This window comes from Canis lupus, chromosome 4 (assembly GCF_003254725.2).
Source record: "Canis lupus dingo isolate Sandy chromosome 4, ASM325472v2, whole genome shotgun sequence".
In the NCBI taxonomy this organism is placed as follows: Eukaryota; Metazoa; Chordata; class Mammalia; order Carnivora; family Canidae; genus Canis; species Canis lupus.
The window spans coordinates 1,696,291-1,713,859 of record NC_064246.1 but is presented as its reverse complement, the minus strand read 5'-3'; the positions used below and the strand labels follow the sequence as shown (position 1 = coordinate 1,713,859).

Genomic DNA, 17,569 nt, shown 5'->3' with positions numbered 1-17,569 from the left:
ATGTCTTTTTGTTGTCTGATAGCTGAGGCTAGGACTTCCAGTACTATGTTGAATAGCAGTGGTGAGAGGGGACATCCCTGTCTTGTTCCTGATCTTAGGGGAAAGGCTCCCAGTGCTTCCCCATTGAGAATGATATTTGCTGTGGGCTTTTCATAGATGGCTTTTAAGATGTTCCTCATGGAACATGAGGAATGTTCCATCTCTACACTCTGAAGAGTTTTGATCAGGAATGGATGCTGTATTTTGTCAAATGCTTTCTCTGCATCTAATGAGAGGATCATATGGTTCTTGGTTTTTCTCTTGCTGATATGATGAATCACATTGATTGTTTTACGGGTGTTGAACCAGCCTGTGTCCTGGGGAAAAATACTACTTGGTCATGGTGAATAATTTTCTTAATGTACTGTTGGATCCTATTGGCTAGTATCTTGTTGAGAATTTTTGCATCCATGTTCATCAGGGATATTGGTCTGTAATTCTCCTTTTTGGTGGGGTCTTTGTCTGGTTATGGAATTAACGTGATGCTGGCCTCATAGAACGAATTTGGAAGTACTCCATCTCTTTCTATGTTTCCAAACAGCTTTAGTAGAATGGGTATGGTTTCTTCTTTAAACGTTTGATAGAATTCCCCTGGGAAGCCATCTGGCCCTGGACTCTTGTATCTTGGGAGGTTTTTGATGACTGCTTCAACTTCCTCCTGGTTATTGGCCTGTTCTAGTTTTGTATTTCTTCCTGTTCCACTTTTGGTAGTTTGTGGCTTTCCAGGAATGTGTCCATTTCTTCCAGATTGCCTAATTTATTGGCATATAGCTGCTCATAATATGTTTTTAAAATCGTTTGTATTTCCTTGGTGTTGGAAGTGATCTCTCCTTTCTCTTTCATGATTTTATTAACTTGAGTCTTCTCTCTCTTCTTTTTAATAAGGCTGGCTAATGGTTTATCTATCTTATTAATTCTTTCAAAGAACCAACTCCTGGTTCTGTTGATCTGCTCCACAGTTCTCTTGGTCTCGATTTCGTTGAGTTCTGCTCGTATCTTTATTAACTCTCTTCTTCTGCTGGGTGTAGGCTCCATCTGCTGTTTTTTATCTAGCTCCTTTAGGTGTAAAGTTAGCTTTTGTATTTGAGTTAATTCCAGTTTTTGAATGGATGCTTATATTGTGATGTATTTCCCTCTCAGGGCTGCTTTTGCTGTATCCCAAAGAATTTGAACTGTTGTATCTTCATTCTCATTAGTTTCCATGAATATTTTGAATTCTTCCTTAATTTCCTGGTTGACCCTTTCATCTTTTAACTGGGTGGTCCTTAACCTCCACGTGTTTGAGGTCCTTCCAAACTTCTTGTGGTGATTTAGTTCTAATTTCAATGCATTATGGTCGGAGAATATGCAGGGGACGATCCCAATCTTTTGGTATCGGTTCAGACCCGATTTGTGACCCAGTATGTGGTCTATTCTGGAGAAAGTTCCATGTGCACTTGAGAAGAACGTGTATTCAGTTGAGTTTGGATGTAAAGTTCTGTAGATATCTGTGAAATCCATCTGGTCCAGTGTATCATTTAAAGCTCTCGTTTCTTTGGAGATGTTGTGCTTAGAAGACCTATCGAGTATAGAAAGAGCTAGATTGAAGTCACCAAGTATTAGTGTATTATTATCCAAGTATTTCCTCACTTTGGTTATTAATTGGTTTAAATATTTGGCAGCTCCCACATTCGGGGCATATATATTGAGAATTGTTAAGTCCTCTTGTTGGATAGATCCTTTAAGTATGATATAGTGTCCCTCTTCATCTCTCACTACAGTCTTCGGGGTAAATTTTAGTTTATCTGATATAAGGATGGCTACCCCTGCTTTCTTTTGAGGACCATTTGAATGGTAAATGGTTCTCCAACCTTTTATTTTCAGGCTGTTGGTGTCCTTCTGTCTAAAATGAGTCTCTTGTAGACAGCAAATAGATGGCTCCTGCTTTTTTATCCAGTCTGAAACCCTGTGCCTTTTGATGGGCTCATTAAGCCCATCATGTTCAGAGTTACTATTGAAAGGTATGAGTTTAGTGTCATCCTGATACCTATTTGGTCCCTGTTTTTGTGGATTGTTCCTCTGAAGTTCTTCTTAAAGGGGAATTTTAAGAGTCCCCCTTAAAATTTCTTGCAGAGCTGGTTTGATAGTCACATATTCTTTCAGTTCCTGCCTGTCTTGGAAGCTCTTTATCTCTCCTTCCATTCTGAATGAGAGCCTTGCTGGATAAAGTATTCTTGGTTGCATGTTCTTCTCATTTAGGACCCTGAATATATCCTGCCAGCCCTTTCTGGCCTGCCAGGTCTCTGTGGAGAGGTCTGCTGTTACCCTAATGCCCCTCCCCATAAAGGTCAGGGATTTCTTGTCTCTTGCTGCTTTAAGGATCTTCTCTTTATGTTTGGAATTTGGAAGCATAACTATTAAATGTCGAGGTGTTGAACGGTTTTTATTGATTTTAGGGGGGGATCTCTCTATTTCCTGGATCTGAATGCCTTTTTCACTTCCCAGATTAGGAAAGATTTCAGCTAGGATTTGTTCAAATACATATTCTGGCCCTCTGTCCCTTTCGGCGCCCTCAGGAACCCCAATTAAATGTAGATTTTTCTTCCTCAGGCTGTCGTTTATTTCCCTTAATCTGTCTTCATGGTCTTTTAATTGTCTGTGTCTTTTTTCCTCAGTTTCCCTCTTTGCCATCAACTTGTCTTCTATGTCACTCACTCCTTCTTCCACCTTGTTAACCCTCATCATTATGACTTCTAGTTTGGATTCCATCTCATTCAATTGATTTTTAATTTCTGCTTGATTGGATCTAAATTCTTCAGTCACGAAGTCTCTTGAGTCCTTTATGCTTTTTTCTAGAGCCACCAGTAGCTGTATGATAGTGCTTCTGAATTGGCTTTCTGACATTGAATTGTAATCCAGATTTTGTAACTCTGTGGGAGAGAGGACTGTTTCTGATTCTTTCTTTTGAGGTGAGGTTTTCCTTCTAGTTATTTAGCTCAGTGCAGAGTGGCCAAAAACAAGTTGTATTGGGAAAAGGAGAAAAAGAGAGGAGAGAAAGATGGAAAGAAAAGAGAAAAAGAAAACAAAAAAGGAAGAAAAAATAAAAAAGAGAGAAGAAAAAGAGAAAGAAAAAAGGGGTGGGGGAAGCAAACAGAAATCAAAAAGCAAAAAAAGAAAAAAATAAAACGGAGGTTGGGGGTGTATCTTTTGACTCTGTACAGTTTAAGTCCCTTGACTTCCCCTGGAAATTGTCCGTCCAGCAGGTCTTCTGGGGGAGGGGCTTGTTGTGCTGATTCTCAGGTGTTAGCACTTGCGGGAGCTGCTCTGCCCCCTGCCTGGTGCAGGGCTCAGTGGGGTTGTTTACCCCGTGAGGCCCCAGGAGGAACAACCACAGTGGCGGGGCCAGCTCTGCAGCCCTGGAGTCAGCTCCCGCAGTAGCTCCAGAGCTCTCCCTCTGCAGGGCCTGGAGGCTCCAGGTCGGGCCGCTGATCTGCTCAGCTCGGGGCAGGAGCGTCCTCGCTGTCCTGGGCCCTCCCGGCCTCTGCCTGTCCCGGGGGAGGCCGGATCCTGGGCTGTGTCCCGGCGCCCTGTGCTCTGAGGCCTGAGCTGGTGGATTTGCGCTCCCGCCCAGCAGCCCCCTCCGCGGAGCCGCCCCCGAGCCCCCCCGAGCTGCTGCGGGTCCCCCCGTGCGCGCTGCAGCCCTTAGGGAGCTCGGCGCACTCTCCCGGGGCGCAGGTGTCTGCTAGTGTCCCCGGGAGCCCGAGGGCATCCCCGCCCTCCTGGGTCCTGCTCCACCTCCCCGCGAGCCCCTTTCCCCCGGGAAGGTCGGTGCAGCTCCTGCTCCTCCGGGACGGGGCTCTCCTGTCCTGGGGACACTCGCCCCGGCCTCAGCCCGGCTCCTCGCGGGCCCCTCCCCCTTGGAGGCCTTTGTTCCTTTATTTCTTTTTCCCCGTCTTCCTACCTGGATAGAAGCGCGAACTCTTCTCACTGTAGCGTTCCAGGTGGTCTCTCTTTAAATCTCAGGCCGAATTCGTAGATTTTCAGGGTGATTTGAAGGTTATCTAGGTAATTTGGTGGGGACAGGTGACTTGGGGACCCTACTCTTCCGCCGTCTTGCCCCTCCTTCCTTAAATATATCATATAAATAAAAATAACCACAAAACTCAAAATTTAAGAGTAGTCAATGAAAAGGCAGATATAGTTTCATAAGTTAAATTTTTTGTTAGCAGTTTATCAAATAGTTCAAGCTAAGGAACAGACATATATGCATTATATGTAAATTTTATCAAGAAGATTACAACAACTTTTAGAAGTGGTTTCTTTTAGGAGGACATAAGTTAGGAAAATATAGACCAGACATTTTTATTTTTAATTGTATACCCCTCGATTCTGCTTAATCATTTTTTAGCCACTTGAAAGTGTTACTCAACATTAAATTCTTTTCATGAAGCATGACAACTTGGTTTTGCATCCAAATTTTTATAGCTAAAAAGAGACTCACCAATGATACAACAAGCATTAAAGAAAGACGTGTCTATGTTTTATTTCCTTCAAAATGAGCTATAAAAGCATCTTGACCGATAATGTGAATGTAGCAAAAGAATAGCTGGTCAAACCTTGGTTTGTAAATATAGTTACTTCGAAGGGAGCCTGGATGGCTCAGTCTATGGAGCATCTGTCTTCAGCTCAGGTCATGATCTCAGGGTCCTGGATTGCATAAGGCAACCTGCTCAGCATAGAGTATGCTTGTCCCTCTCCTTTCCCCTCTATTACTCCCCATACTTGAGTATGAGCTTTCTCTCTTTCTCTCCCTTTCAAATTAGTAAATAAAATCTTAAATAAATAAATATAGTTACATTAAATATAAATAAAAAATAGATTACCAAATCCTTTTTTAATGCTATCAAATACTTTTTAATGTACTCCTATCTAAAAAATAGCTTCTTAAATACAGAATAAATTTTTCATATTAAAGTTTATGAAACTTTTGTGATAAGAACCTTTTGTGTGATAAAAACCTTTTGTACTTCTTTAAAAAAGATATTTTTTATATAAAGTGCTTGATTGTGAAATCAATAATGAATACATTTTCAAATGATATCAATTTTTTAAAATATTTTATTTATTTATTTGAGAGAGAGAGAGAGAGAGAGAGAGAGAGAGAGAGAGGTGGCGGCAAGGGGCAGAGGGAGAAGGAGAGAATCTCAAAAAGACTCTGCGCATAGCATGGAGCTCCGGCAGGACTCGATCTCATGATACTGACTGAGATCATGACTTGAACCAAAATCAGGAATTGGATAGCTTAACTAACTGAGTCACCCAGGGGCCCCCCAAATGATCAATTTTAAATCACTTTTAAAATAATATGTGGGGAAGCCTGGGTGGCTCAGTGGTTGAGAGTTTGTCTTCGGTTCAGGTTGTGATTATGGGTGTGGGGATCGAGTCCCACATTGGGCTCCCTGCAGGGAGTCTGCTTCTCCCTCTGCCTATGTCTCTTCCTTTCTCTGTGTCTCTCATGAGTAAACAAATAAAAATATTAAAAAATAATAATATGTGGAATGTCTGCAGATCGATAATAATATGAGTTATACAATACATTTCAACAGCATTTGCAGACCAGATGTACACATCACCTCTATATTTTTGTGTCACTAGTTTACCTCTAGGCATTTACTTCAGGTTCTCACAATGTAGAAAATAGCTATGTTGTTGTAAAAGGGATAAAGTTTGTGAAAATCAGTGACTAAGTCATTGATCTTTGTGGATCTTTTTATTAAGGAATGTCAAACTGTGATGATTTACTCTAATATAAAAGTTAGCATACCTTTCATCACAGTCTTGCAAATTCACCATCTAGTTGCACCTGACAACATCACAGAAATAAAATTGGAGTTCTATAGGTAGATAAAGATAGTTGATTGCTTGAGCTTCTTTACTTATGATGAAAGTTAAACTTTAGTTATAAAATAAGTACATCCTCAGTAATTTTTCCTCACAGTGAAATTCCTTTTATGAGTATTATACTGAGATAGAAAAAAAAAAAAACAGCTATTGAGTCATGGAACCTTTGACTCAATTACATAGCAGAATGAATTTGATCTCCAGGCAAAAAGATGTATTGTTTACTATTTTGCTAAAACTGTGCCATGAGCTTCTCTTTCAAGAAATACAGCAGGTCAACTATTCAAAGAAGCCATTCTCAAAATGATCAACTATAACTCTAGATAAAAGCGTTTTACCTTTCCAAAGGGTTGATGTGACAGAGAAAATCAGAAGGTATTCTTATAGGAAAAAGAAAGAAAAAGGAAGGAAGGAAAGATGGAAGGGAGAAAAAGTAGGGGGGAGGAAAGGAGAAAGAGAAGGAGAGTAGAAGCTGGGAAAGAAAAACTGTGAATTCAAAGAGAGAAATAATCATAGAGCCCATTACACCTGGAGGTTACCAGCTAAGGTGGAATAGAAACCATGATTCAAATACTAGCTTAAGATACAGAAGACAAAACCTGGTGATGAGTAGTTGGGAGTTCAGTTCTGAGATTGCTGTATAAAAACCTGCTGTCTCAGATGGTGAAGGCTTCAGTGGGTGAACTAGAAAACATAGCAGAGAGAACAGAGTATTCTAAACTTTCTCTAGGTCTTCGTGTGCCTTCAGTGCTCTGGAGTGTGGGCTTGCTCATACACATTTTCAAGTCATTTAAAAACATGGTGAAATTTTTAATCTGATTTTGGTTTACTACACTGTGACTTCCTCCTTTCCAGGATCTTCCCTTTTAGTATCTATCTCCAAGGCAGCTACAAACTACCTCCTCAGGGAAGTAAGATGGCTGAGTTTACATGAGCACCATCTCTCCATAGCCCCAAATTTGAGAATGTGTACAGTGAACCAGTCATGAAATTAAGGCTTTACCTAGAGTGTTTCTCTTCTTTCAGGGGTTCAGTTCTTGCCTTTTTTCCCTTACTCTTGGGTGTCATCAAAAGGTGGGGTTTTTCCTCAGATTTGCCCCCAAACAGTTTATAACTGTTTCTGAACTAAGAGATTTTACCACTGCAGAAATAGAACTTTATCTCTTTTTCAAAGCATATTGTCCTTTCTAGAATAATCTAATATGATTAAATTACTCTCATTTTAAACATAATTTAATGACTGACACAATTTCAATTATGTAAATCTGTTATATCAATGGTAAATACTATTTTAAATTATATTTTGATACCTAAAAATAGTAAATAGTAAACATTTGGTCCTAGATCTTGAGAATATAAATATACACCATAGTACAAGAAATTTATCAGTTGCTTAAAATATCAAACATTTGCTGTTTACTTAATTATAAATAATCTTCCTCTTCATCAGTATTTGTTTTGCTGAAGGATAAGTGATTTGTGATGCAAAGTAGGTCTGTAAGATCATTATAAATGGCAGCCTCTAGAAGATGGTGAGTGGGCAATCCATCTAGATAAAAGAAAATTGCTGCGTTTTTTTAATCATTGAAAATCATCTTCCATAACATGCTGCTCAGAGATAAAAAACATTTACTTTCCTCTTTTAATTTTATAAACAACATGCTGATTTTACACACAGCTCTACTGATGCAGAAGTAATTGGTAATTCAAAGAATATATCACACAATATTCTTGAATATCTTAACATTTTTATCTCAATTTGGGTAATCACTTAGCTCTTTCATCTTATATCATAATTTCTTAATATTAATTAAATAACCGAATATTTGCAGTGATGCTCCCTTTAACCATATAAACACATACTATTGATTAGTAACATATATATTCCGAGAGGTCCTCCTATATACTATTCAATATAAAATTCAGAAAGCAATGCCTTCTGTAATGTAAAACACTTTATAATATGAAAACATTAATCAATCTTAGAGTTTCAGGTTGTGGAATCTCCTGCGAAAATCTCTTTCAGTATTTTTGTTAATGAGTAATAGAGTGAAAATTAATATGATGAACAGCAATAAAGAGAAAAGATAACAGAATAATTATTTAATGTCTTTTAGATTAGAAAAGAAGTTTTTACTTTAGCAATGAGGGGAAGAAGAGGAGTTGTGTGATTTATTTTAGTTTCTACTGCAGTTTAGTTTTTGTAAGCAGAGACATCTCTAGCTAATGCTTGACTGTCCGTTTATAATTACTCTATTAGAGGCAAGATGCTTGGAAGTTCTCATATTTAGTCAAGGTTCTTAGTTTCTTATTGATTGCTCCATCATATCCAGGAAAACTGAGAACAGCACTTCCTAGACACGTATCCAAAAATGAATAAGTGAATAAGCTCTATTTATTATTCTGTAGGATTCATCCTGGGGAAATACCACTTACATCATCTTTAAGTAGAGACGCTACAGAAAGCACAGCTCACATAACAAAGGGTGGTGCTGCCAGCATTTCTGTCACTTCTACCCATAAGAATCTGAAGTAGCTGCAGACACTATGCAGGACATCAAAAAGTAGCTGTTGCATTGTAGAAAATCAAATTTCAAAGTAAGAACACATGATAGACTAAGTTTAAGTCACATGGTATGGATGTGTGATCAGCCAGAAAGCTGGGAAAGTATTTGGCTTTTTCAATGTTTACAGTGGAAGACAGGCCCTCCTTTATTTTTTGTTAAATATATATTTATTTATGATAGACATAGAGAGAGGCAGAGAAACAGGAGGAGGGAGAAGCAGCTCCATACCGGCAGCCCGACCTGGGACTCGATCCCAGGACTCCAGGATCGCGCCCTGGGCCAAAGGCAGGCGTTAAACCGCTGAGTCACCCAGGGATCCCCGACAGGCCCTCCTTTATACAGTGAGAACTTCTTGAAACAGAAAATATCAATTCAGATGCCCAGTATTTACGAAGAATAGCAAATCTCCACCATGAACTATCTAGGTAAAATTAAGTGCACCATTGACAAAACTAATGTGAAATAATAATTCCTACAAGCTGAAAGTTAATTTTAAGATTTTTTTTAAAAAAGATTTTATTTATTTATTCATGAAAGACACAGAGATCGAGAGAGAGAGAGGCAGAGACACAGGCAGAGGGAGAAGCAGGCTCCACATAGGGAGCCCGACGTGGGACTCGATCCCAGGTCTCCAGGATCAGGCCCGGATGAAGGCGGCACTAAACCGGGGCGCCAACTGGGCTGCCCATAATTTTAAGATTCTAATTAATTACAACTTATTTTGTTTTTTTTTTTTAAGATTTATTTTTATTTATTTATGATAGAGAGAGAGAGAGAGAGGGAGAGAGAGAGAGGCAGAGACACAGGCAGAGGGAGAAGCAGGCTCCATGCCGGGAGCCCGAAGCAGGACCCGATCCCAGGACTCCAGGATCACTCCCTGGGCCAAAGGCAGGCGCGAAACCACTGAGCCACCCAGGGATCCCCCTTATTTTGTTTTAAAAGAAGTCCATTGAAATAATTTTCCAAAAAAAATGAAATATCATTCAAGAACTCTTTGAAAATAATAGTACATTTGGTTTGCAGGAAAATAGGTGTTATCCAAAGAGATGTATTTGTTGGGTTTTACGAAAATAGTCTTTCCCCTCCACCCTCTGAATACAGGCACGTCTGTGAATTTTTATATTTCTGGTTTGGAAGATTGCCTTTTAGTTTGGTTATTAGTATCTGTTAGTTCTTCATCAAGGCAATCACCAATATGTTGGTGGTAAGAACATATAATGGGCTTTCTTATATTAATCTACTATGGATCTCATTAACTTCACATTCTAATGATGAAGATCTCCCTTCAAGCCACATAAGAGGTCATTAGAGGAAGCAACATCTGAATTACTTACTGCATTTATACTATTGAAATAGCCTGATCACAGTGCAGTGATAAGGACTGTTGTTACAATTCTCAGTACTTTGTTCCAGAGACTGCTTCATTGTTTTTTCTTTTTCTTTTTTTTTTTTTAATTTTTATTTATTTATGATAGTCACAGAGAGAGAGACAGACAGAGACAGAGACAGAGAGACAGAGAGAGACAGACATAGGCTGATGGAGAAGCAGGCTCCATGCAGGGAGCCCGGCGTGGGACTTGATCCCGGGTCTCCAGGATCGCGCCCTGGGCCAAAGGCAGGCGCTAAACCGCTGCACCACCCAGGGATCCCTGCTTCTTTGTTTTGTTTTGTTTTTCGGAAGCTGGCTGAAGACACTTAATCAACTCTTCTCAAGCCACCTCATTCATGGAAGAAAATCATTAAAGTTATGTGCTAACTGCCCTGTTAGGATTACCATGGGGTGTTTGCAAAATGTAAAGAGAAAGCATGTATATCAGAATCCTGGCATCCTAGACTAGGAGAACTTTAAGGTGAATCCTTAAATATTAAGTAAAGGAGAACAGGACAAATTTCTAAATTATTTTCTACAATTTGTCCAAATTACTTCTTTTGCTTCTTATATATTTGTTTTATTTTCTAGCTAGACTATAAACTCTTAAAGTTTTGAGTCTATAAGACAATGGCCACATTACTGAGAATGCAATAAAATGCTTGCTTGTTTATCATCTAATTTACTGACATCTGAGGGAGGAAGACTTTTTTTTTCCCCCTCTTTAATTTCACCCAAATTGGTAGCCTGGCTCATTCAGCTAGGAAGTTTTGGTAATTATATTGTAAACTTTGGAATTATACTCACTGTGACTAAATCTCCACCTCACCATGGCTAGATGTAGAGCCTTACACAAATTAGTAAACTTCTGTGAGCTCCATTTAGGAATTTAAATTTTTATTTATGTATTTATGTATGTATGTATGCATGTATTTATTTATTTATGCAGGACTTTTATTGAGAAAATGGTTGCAACATTTTCTTTGCCATATAAATTTGAGGATTAACTGAGATGTCATATGCTCTGCCAATATTATTCTTTATTTTCTTATTTATTATAATATGGCACAAAAATATCATTTTGAAGATTGAGCTAATAAACTACTGTTTTCTAGATAAAGACAAATAGTGTGGGTGAATGATACATTCTCTAAACTTTAGTTTTTGTTAAGATTTTATTTATATATTTGTGAGAGACAGGACATGAGCGAGGGCAAAGGGAGAGGGAGAAACAGACTCCCTGTTGAGGGAGGAGCCCAATGCCAGGCTCCATCCCAGGATCCTGAGATCATGACTTGAGCCTAAGTCATGATCCAATGGACTAAGTCATGGACTGAGTATAATGGACTGAGCCGCCCAGGCACCCCTCTAAGCTTTATGTTTTAATTATAGTACAGAGTTAAATATTTTCTGTCAGCATGTCAGGAAAACTCTCGTTATGTAACCAAAGTAAAATTACCAAAATTAGGAAATTATACAATGACTAATAATACTATTATCTAATAGAAAGCCCAGATTCAAATTTTTCCAATTGTTTCAATAATGTTTTGTACAATGATTCTCTTTTTAAAAAATTAAAATTCAATGCATGGAAATAGATTGCATTTATCCTGTCTATAGTCTCAACAGTGAACTAATTCTCTGCCTTTCTTTGTTTTTCATATCATTGTTATTATTTTTAAATAATAAAGGTTAAGGGCCACCTGGGTGGCTCAGTAGTTGAGTATTTGCCTTTAAACTCAGAATGTGATCCTGGGGTCCTGGGATCAAGTCCTGCATTGGGCTCCCCCGTGGGAAGCCTGCTTCCCCCTCTGCCTATGTCTCTGTGTTAAAATAGTTCTTGATCAGTAATTTATGGTAAGTTAGTGAGTCTGCTACTGTTAAGAGAATAAATCAATGAAAAACTAATATTCACAGTATTAGTTTTTCCTATGTGAACATAATTGCTTTGTCTGGTGAAAGTAAAATGAGTGCTAATCAGCCAAATCGTACCATGCATGCCTTGGCCTTTCAAATAATTTCCATGAATGCAGGCCTGTTAAACAGAAGCTATTTCATACTGCTTTAATGAAATATATCCTTAAGGATGACTCTCATGGGTAAATTGAAATCTAACAAAAAATACATATACAAAATGAGATTTTTTTTTTTTGGTTATTTAGTGTAATAGAAAATAAATCAACTAGATCCATTATGTGTGAACAGCATTTACTAGAACCGCACAACCAATTAACTTTGATGGTTGCCTCATTTTGACAGGGTGGTTTTTAATAGAGGAAAAAATCTTATGGTGTTTGCCTATCATTTGCCTGACTTGTTTCACTTAGCATAATACTCTAGCTCTATCCACATCATTGTAAATGGCAAGATTTCATTCTTGTGATGGCTAACATTCCATTGTATATAGACATTTCTAATTTATCCATTCATCTGTTGATGGACAATGGACATTTGGGCTCTGTCCACAATTTAGCTATTATTGATAGTGCTGCCTAAACATTGGGGGGGGGGCGGTGCCCCTTCTAATCAGTACTTTTATATACCTTGGGAAAATACCTAGTTCTCCTCCTGAGATAACTGTTGTATGTGTGTTAGTATACTTGTGGGTGTCTCAGAGGTCTCCTTGGCTCTGTTCATTTTTCTCCTTTCATTTTCCTTTCTGCTTCTTAGAGTATATAATTTTAACTGACCTATCTTTAAATTCATAGCTTCTTTTTTCCTACCTGTGCAAATCTATTGAAACCCCCTTTTCAGGACGCCTGGGTGGCTCAGAGGTTAAGTGCCTGCCTTCTGCTCAGGGCATGATTCTGGAGTCTCAGGATTGAGTCCCATATCAGGGTCCCTGCATGGAGCCTGCTTCTCCCTCTGCCTGTGTCTCTCCCTCTCTCTGTGTCTCTCATGAACAAATACATAAAATCTTAAAAAAAAAAAAATCCTTTTTCGTTTCAATTATTACACTTTTTGGCAAAGTTGTATTTAGTTTCTTTTTATATTTTTTATCTCTTTATTGAAATTCCCTATCTGCTCACATATCATTTTTCTGGTTTCCTTTACCTCTTTGTGATGTTCTTTGAGAAATTTTAAGATAGTTAATTTAAGTCTAATGTTTATTTTCTCAGGGACATATTTGTTTTTGATATTTTTCTCCTTTGATAGGACATATTTTTTGTTTCTTTGCATATTTCCTATATTTGATTGAAAATTTGACCTTTTGAATATTATAGCAACTCTGGAAATCACAATACTTCACCTCCTAAAGTTTGTTTTGTATCTTGCTTTCTTCTATGGCTGTTTTTTTCTAAACTGCTTTTGTAAACTCTATATTCTTTGGCACATGTTGTCTCTTAATTTTTTTTTTAATTTATTTATGATAGTCACAGAGAGAGAGAGAGAGGCAGAGACACAGGCAGAGGGAGAAGCAGGCTCCATGCACCGGGAGCCCGATGTGGGATTCGATCCCGGGTCTCCAGGATCGCGCCCTGGGCCAAAGGCAGGCGCCAAACCGCCAGGCCACCCAGGGATCCCCATGTTGTCTCTTAATTGCCTATTTCTTAACTTGTGTTCAGCAAGGGTTTTGACAAAGATTTTTGTCAATGTCAGGAGCCAAAAAAAAAAAAAAAAGATAAATACAGATATATAAATGATAGATGATCGTTAAGTATATAGATAAAGTAGATTAGATAGAGAGATAGATAAAAAGAAACTATGTGCTTGGCCACTCCTTTAAGACTTAGCGAGTCCATTTACAAATCTGGCTCAGCTCTCAATTATTGCTTCCACTGAGTCCAGAGATCAGCCATTGGTGAAAACTTGGCATCTTTCTGGTCTTTTCTGATAACGTGTCTGACCTTCAGCATGCATGCAGCTTTCTTAGTTCCCTGGTATGTTCAAATGCTTTTGAGAGACTTAATTTCCTCAAGATACTCTCCCCAACTTTTCTCCTAGGCTTTCCATGCTCTCTTACTTGCCACAACTGCAATATTTTCCAAGTAAAATTCTCTTTTTTTCCTGATACTGGTAAGAAATAGGAGGGCTGGAGAGGCTCTTCTTTTGCTATGGAAATGTCTATAATTCAGATGGCATCATATACTTCCCCTCATTTTTTGTCAGGTTGAGGATTTCTTGTGAGCTAATCATTTATCCCCCCCTACATCCCTCACTCCCCTTATCTGATACATTGTTTACCCACAAGTAGTTATGGTTAGGAACAGTAGAGAAATGCTCCTAATTAAGCCTGGTGGACTCCAAAAATCTATTACACTCTCTTGGAAATAAATATACTCTCTAAGTTTCTAGAAAAAATAAAGCTTTAACATGAACCCTCATGTTTAATGTATAAGTTAACCACAAATACACCCTTTTATTTTCTTTACTTTTAGAGAATTAGCTTTACTAAAAGAACCTCTTCAAAGAGAACCTTTTATTTTTATTTTTTTTAAGTATTTTTTTTATTTTTATTTATTTATGATAGTCACAGAGAGAGAGAGAGAGGCAGAGACACAAGCAGGCTCCATGCACCAGGAGCCCGACGTGGGTCCCGATCCCAGGTCTCCAGGATCACGCCCCGGGCCAAAGGCAGGCGCCAAACCGCTGTGCCACCCAGGGATCCCCCTATTTTTAATTTTTTTTATTTATGATAGTCACACACAGAGAGAGAGAGAGAGAGAGAGAGAGAGACGCAGAGACACAGGCAGAGGGAGAAGCAGGCTCCATGCAGGGAGCCCAACGTGGGATTCGATCCCGGGTCTCCAGGATCACGCCCTGGGCCAAAGTCAGGCGCTAAACCACTGCGCCACCCAGGGATCCCCAAAAAGAACTTTTTCAAAGAGAACCTCTACTTCTCTTTTTTCTTTTCTTTCTTTCTTTCTTTCTTTCTTTCTTTCTTTCTTTTTTTTTTTTTTTTTAGATTTATTTCTTTGGGAAAGAGAGAGAGGAGAGCATGAGAGGGGGGTGGGGGCAGGAGGAAGAAGTAGACTCCCCGCTGAACAGGAAGCCTGATGCAGGGCTTCATCTCAGGATCCTGAGATCAGGACCTGAGCCAAAGGCAGATGCTTAACGAATTGAGCCACCCAGGTGCCCCTCTGCCTCTGCTTTTTTTTTTTTTTTTTAAATTTTTATCTTTTATTTATGATAGTCACACAGAGAGAGAGAGAGAGGCAGAGACACAGGCAGAGGGAGAAGCAGGCTCCATGCACCGGGAGCCCGACGTGGGATTTGATCCCGGGTCTCCAGGATCGTGCCCTGGGCCAAAGGCAGGAGCTAAACCACTGCGCCACCCAGGGATCCCCTGCCTCTGCTTTTCATGTACTCTCATTCTTTTTTAGCTTTCAAAAAAAAAAAAAAAATACTGCTCTTAAAGCATACTAATCATGTACTTGAGCTCTCCAGGTTACATGAACAGTAATCACTACACAGTGTGTATGTGCCTTTCAAAAGTAGGAAAATATAATCGATCAGGAGTATTTTTGCTATTTTATAATTTTGTAAAATAATTACTTTTTTCATAATATACTGCAAAGCATTAAGGAAATAACTCAGAATTTTTCTTTCTTTCTTTTTTTTTTTAAGAGATTTTATTTATTTATTCATGAGAGACACAGAGAGAGACAGAGACATAGGCAGAGGGAGAAGCAGTTTCCCTGCAGGAAGCCTGATGCAGGACTTGATCCGAGGACCCTGGGATCATGACCTAAGTCAAAGACAAGACGTTCATCCACTGAACCACCCAGGTACTGCAAGATATTTTTCTTTTAAGTAAGTTTTAGAGATCTGAATTTGTCTTTTTGGGTCATTGTAGCAAAAGCTGTAATATATTTTAATTATTTTTTTTGTCGTTTTCCTTAAGTGTTGATTAAAAATTCTTTTATTTTTTTTTTAATATTTTTAAAGATTTTATTTATTTATAAGAGAGAGAGGGTTGGGGAAGGAGCAGAGAAAGGGACAAGTAGACTCCACACTGAGAGCTGAGCCTGATGCAGGGCTTGATTCCAGGACCATGAGATCATGACCTGAGCCAAAACCAAGAATTGGATGCTTAACTAACGAAGCCACCAGGAGTCCTAGTTAAAAATTCTTTTCAGACTAAACTCCTTACATATGGAAATGGCTTTGTCCTGAATTCTGCTTTTGGATCAAGTAAAAACATAAGATTGTCTAAAATTATTGGTGAGTTAAGCTGATAATGTTTTATGTACTTAATTTTTAAAATCTTAAAAAGAGAGCAAAACATTTTGAAATAATCAGTCATTTTAAGTTATCAGTAATAATTTCTAGTTTGATTTGTTAAACATTTTTAGCATTCTCTATTTTTTGGACAGAATCATTTATTCATTGTTTTATTGCTTTATTAAAATAAACTTTTTAAAGAATCATGTGAAGTCCTAAAATAAGTAAAATGAAAATGAAACCTAATTCCTATTCTAAAATTAGTTATCTGACATGGATACATTACAATCGGTTGTAGCTCATTTTGATGTACCTTTCAGTACTAGTTTATTTCATTTTGAACTATAAGAGGTTTCTCCAGCCATCGTATTTTAAGCATCCTTCAAACTTGTCAAATGGACTTTATAGTCTTGAGAAAGTTTACTGAAAGTCAGGATAACTGTTAACTCTTTGATGGAAACTAAGAGTTTCCAAACTAAGTATACTAATTAGGATTAAATTGTTAATACATGCCTTAAGCATGCTCCTTTAACTAGTTTTCTGAAAAAAATAAAGACAAAAGAAACTAAACATTTTAAATCAGAAATATCACTTTTTATCTTAGACTAGGCGTTTGAAACATATTTTTCTTTTCTTCCTTTTTTTTTTTTTTTTTGAAAGCAAGAATCTTACAAAGGAATATTTTTCCGGCAACAAAAATATATCTACATATGGAAATGACATGTGTACCAAAATGATTGGTATTAATAATCTATGTCATGAAGAGAGCCTACTTTTGTTGGCAGATATCGCTATGAGCAAATATGAGGGCGGATCGTACAGTGTTTTTTGAGTCCAGAAGCTTGGTGAGGTGCAGCAGAGGAGGCTAGTGTCACCGCACAGGCATTTTAGATGGTGACGACTCTCCGTAGGAATAAACTAAGCTACCAACAAGACGATATGATAAACTGGGCTCATGGTTAAATTCTCTCTCCAGCATCGCACGGAAAGTTCCTCTGAGGCCAAATCACTAAGGACCAAGTGCCAATACCTGATTAAAGCCGTTGCAGGCTGGCTGAGCCGAGATACACGGTGGGAGGTAAGTGGAGCCAGAGGAGAGGGAGACATTTCAGCATTTAGAGCTGTGGTACTCGTTCCTGTCACTCTGATTGTTAACAGGGATTATTTGAGAACACAGCAGAGAAAACTCCTGCAGTGAAAAGGATTAGAAGCTTCACTGCAGCCAGACTCCTGCCACTTGTACGTGAGAGGTCTGCTGATAGTAGTCTCATTTAATGTCTTTGTGAATTCTAATACTTAAAAAACAAAACAAAACCATAGTCCCTACTTCAAGCTTGTTTGACTTCTTTTCTAAAGGAGTACAGTGTTTAACCATATTTTTATTATTTTCCAGGTCGGGTAACTATGAGTAAATAATTCATATTGTTTTGGTATATTACAGGCACAAATTTGAGATTTTAATGTATTTTGGTTTTTTTTAATTACAAAATAATCCAAATCTTGAAATCTTATTCTTTGAAAGATTCCAACTGACGTTTAGAAAGTAATT

The 17,569-nt window shown here is 38.3% G+C and overlaps 1 pseudogene; it reads left to right on the top strand.

The window, feature by feature from the left end:
- LOC112660811 (40S ribosomal protein S17-like) overlaps positions 1-17,295 on the top strand; it is a 32,347-nt pseudogene extending 15,052 nt beyond the window's left edge.
- The last annotated feature ends 274 nt before the right edge of the window (positions 17,296-17,569 follow it).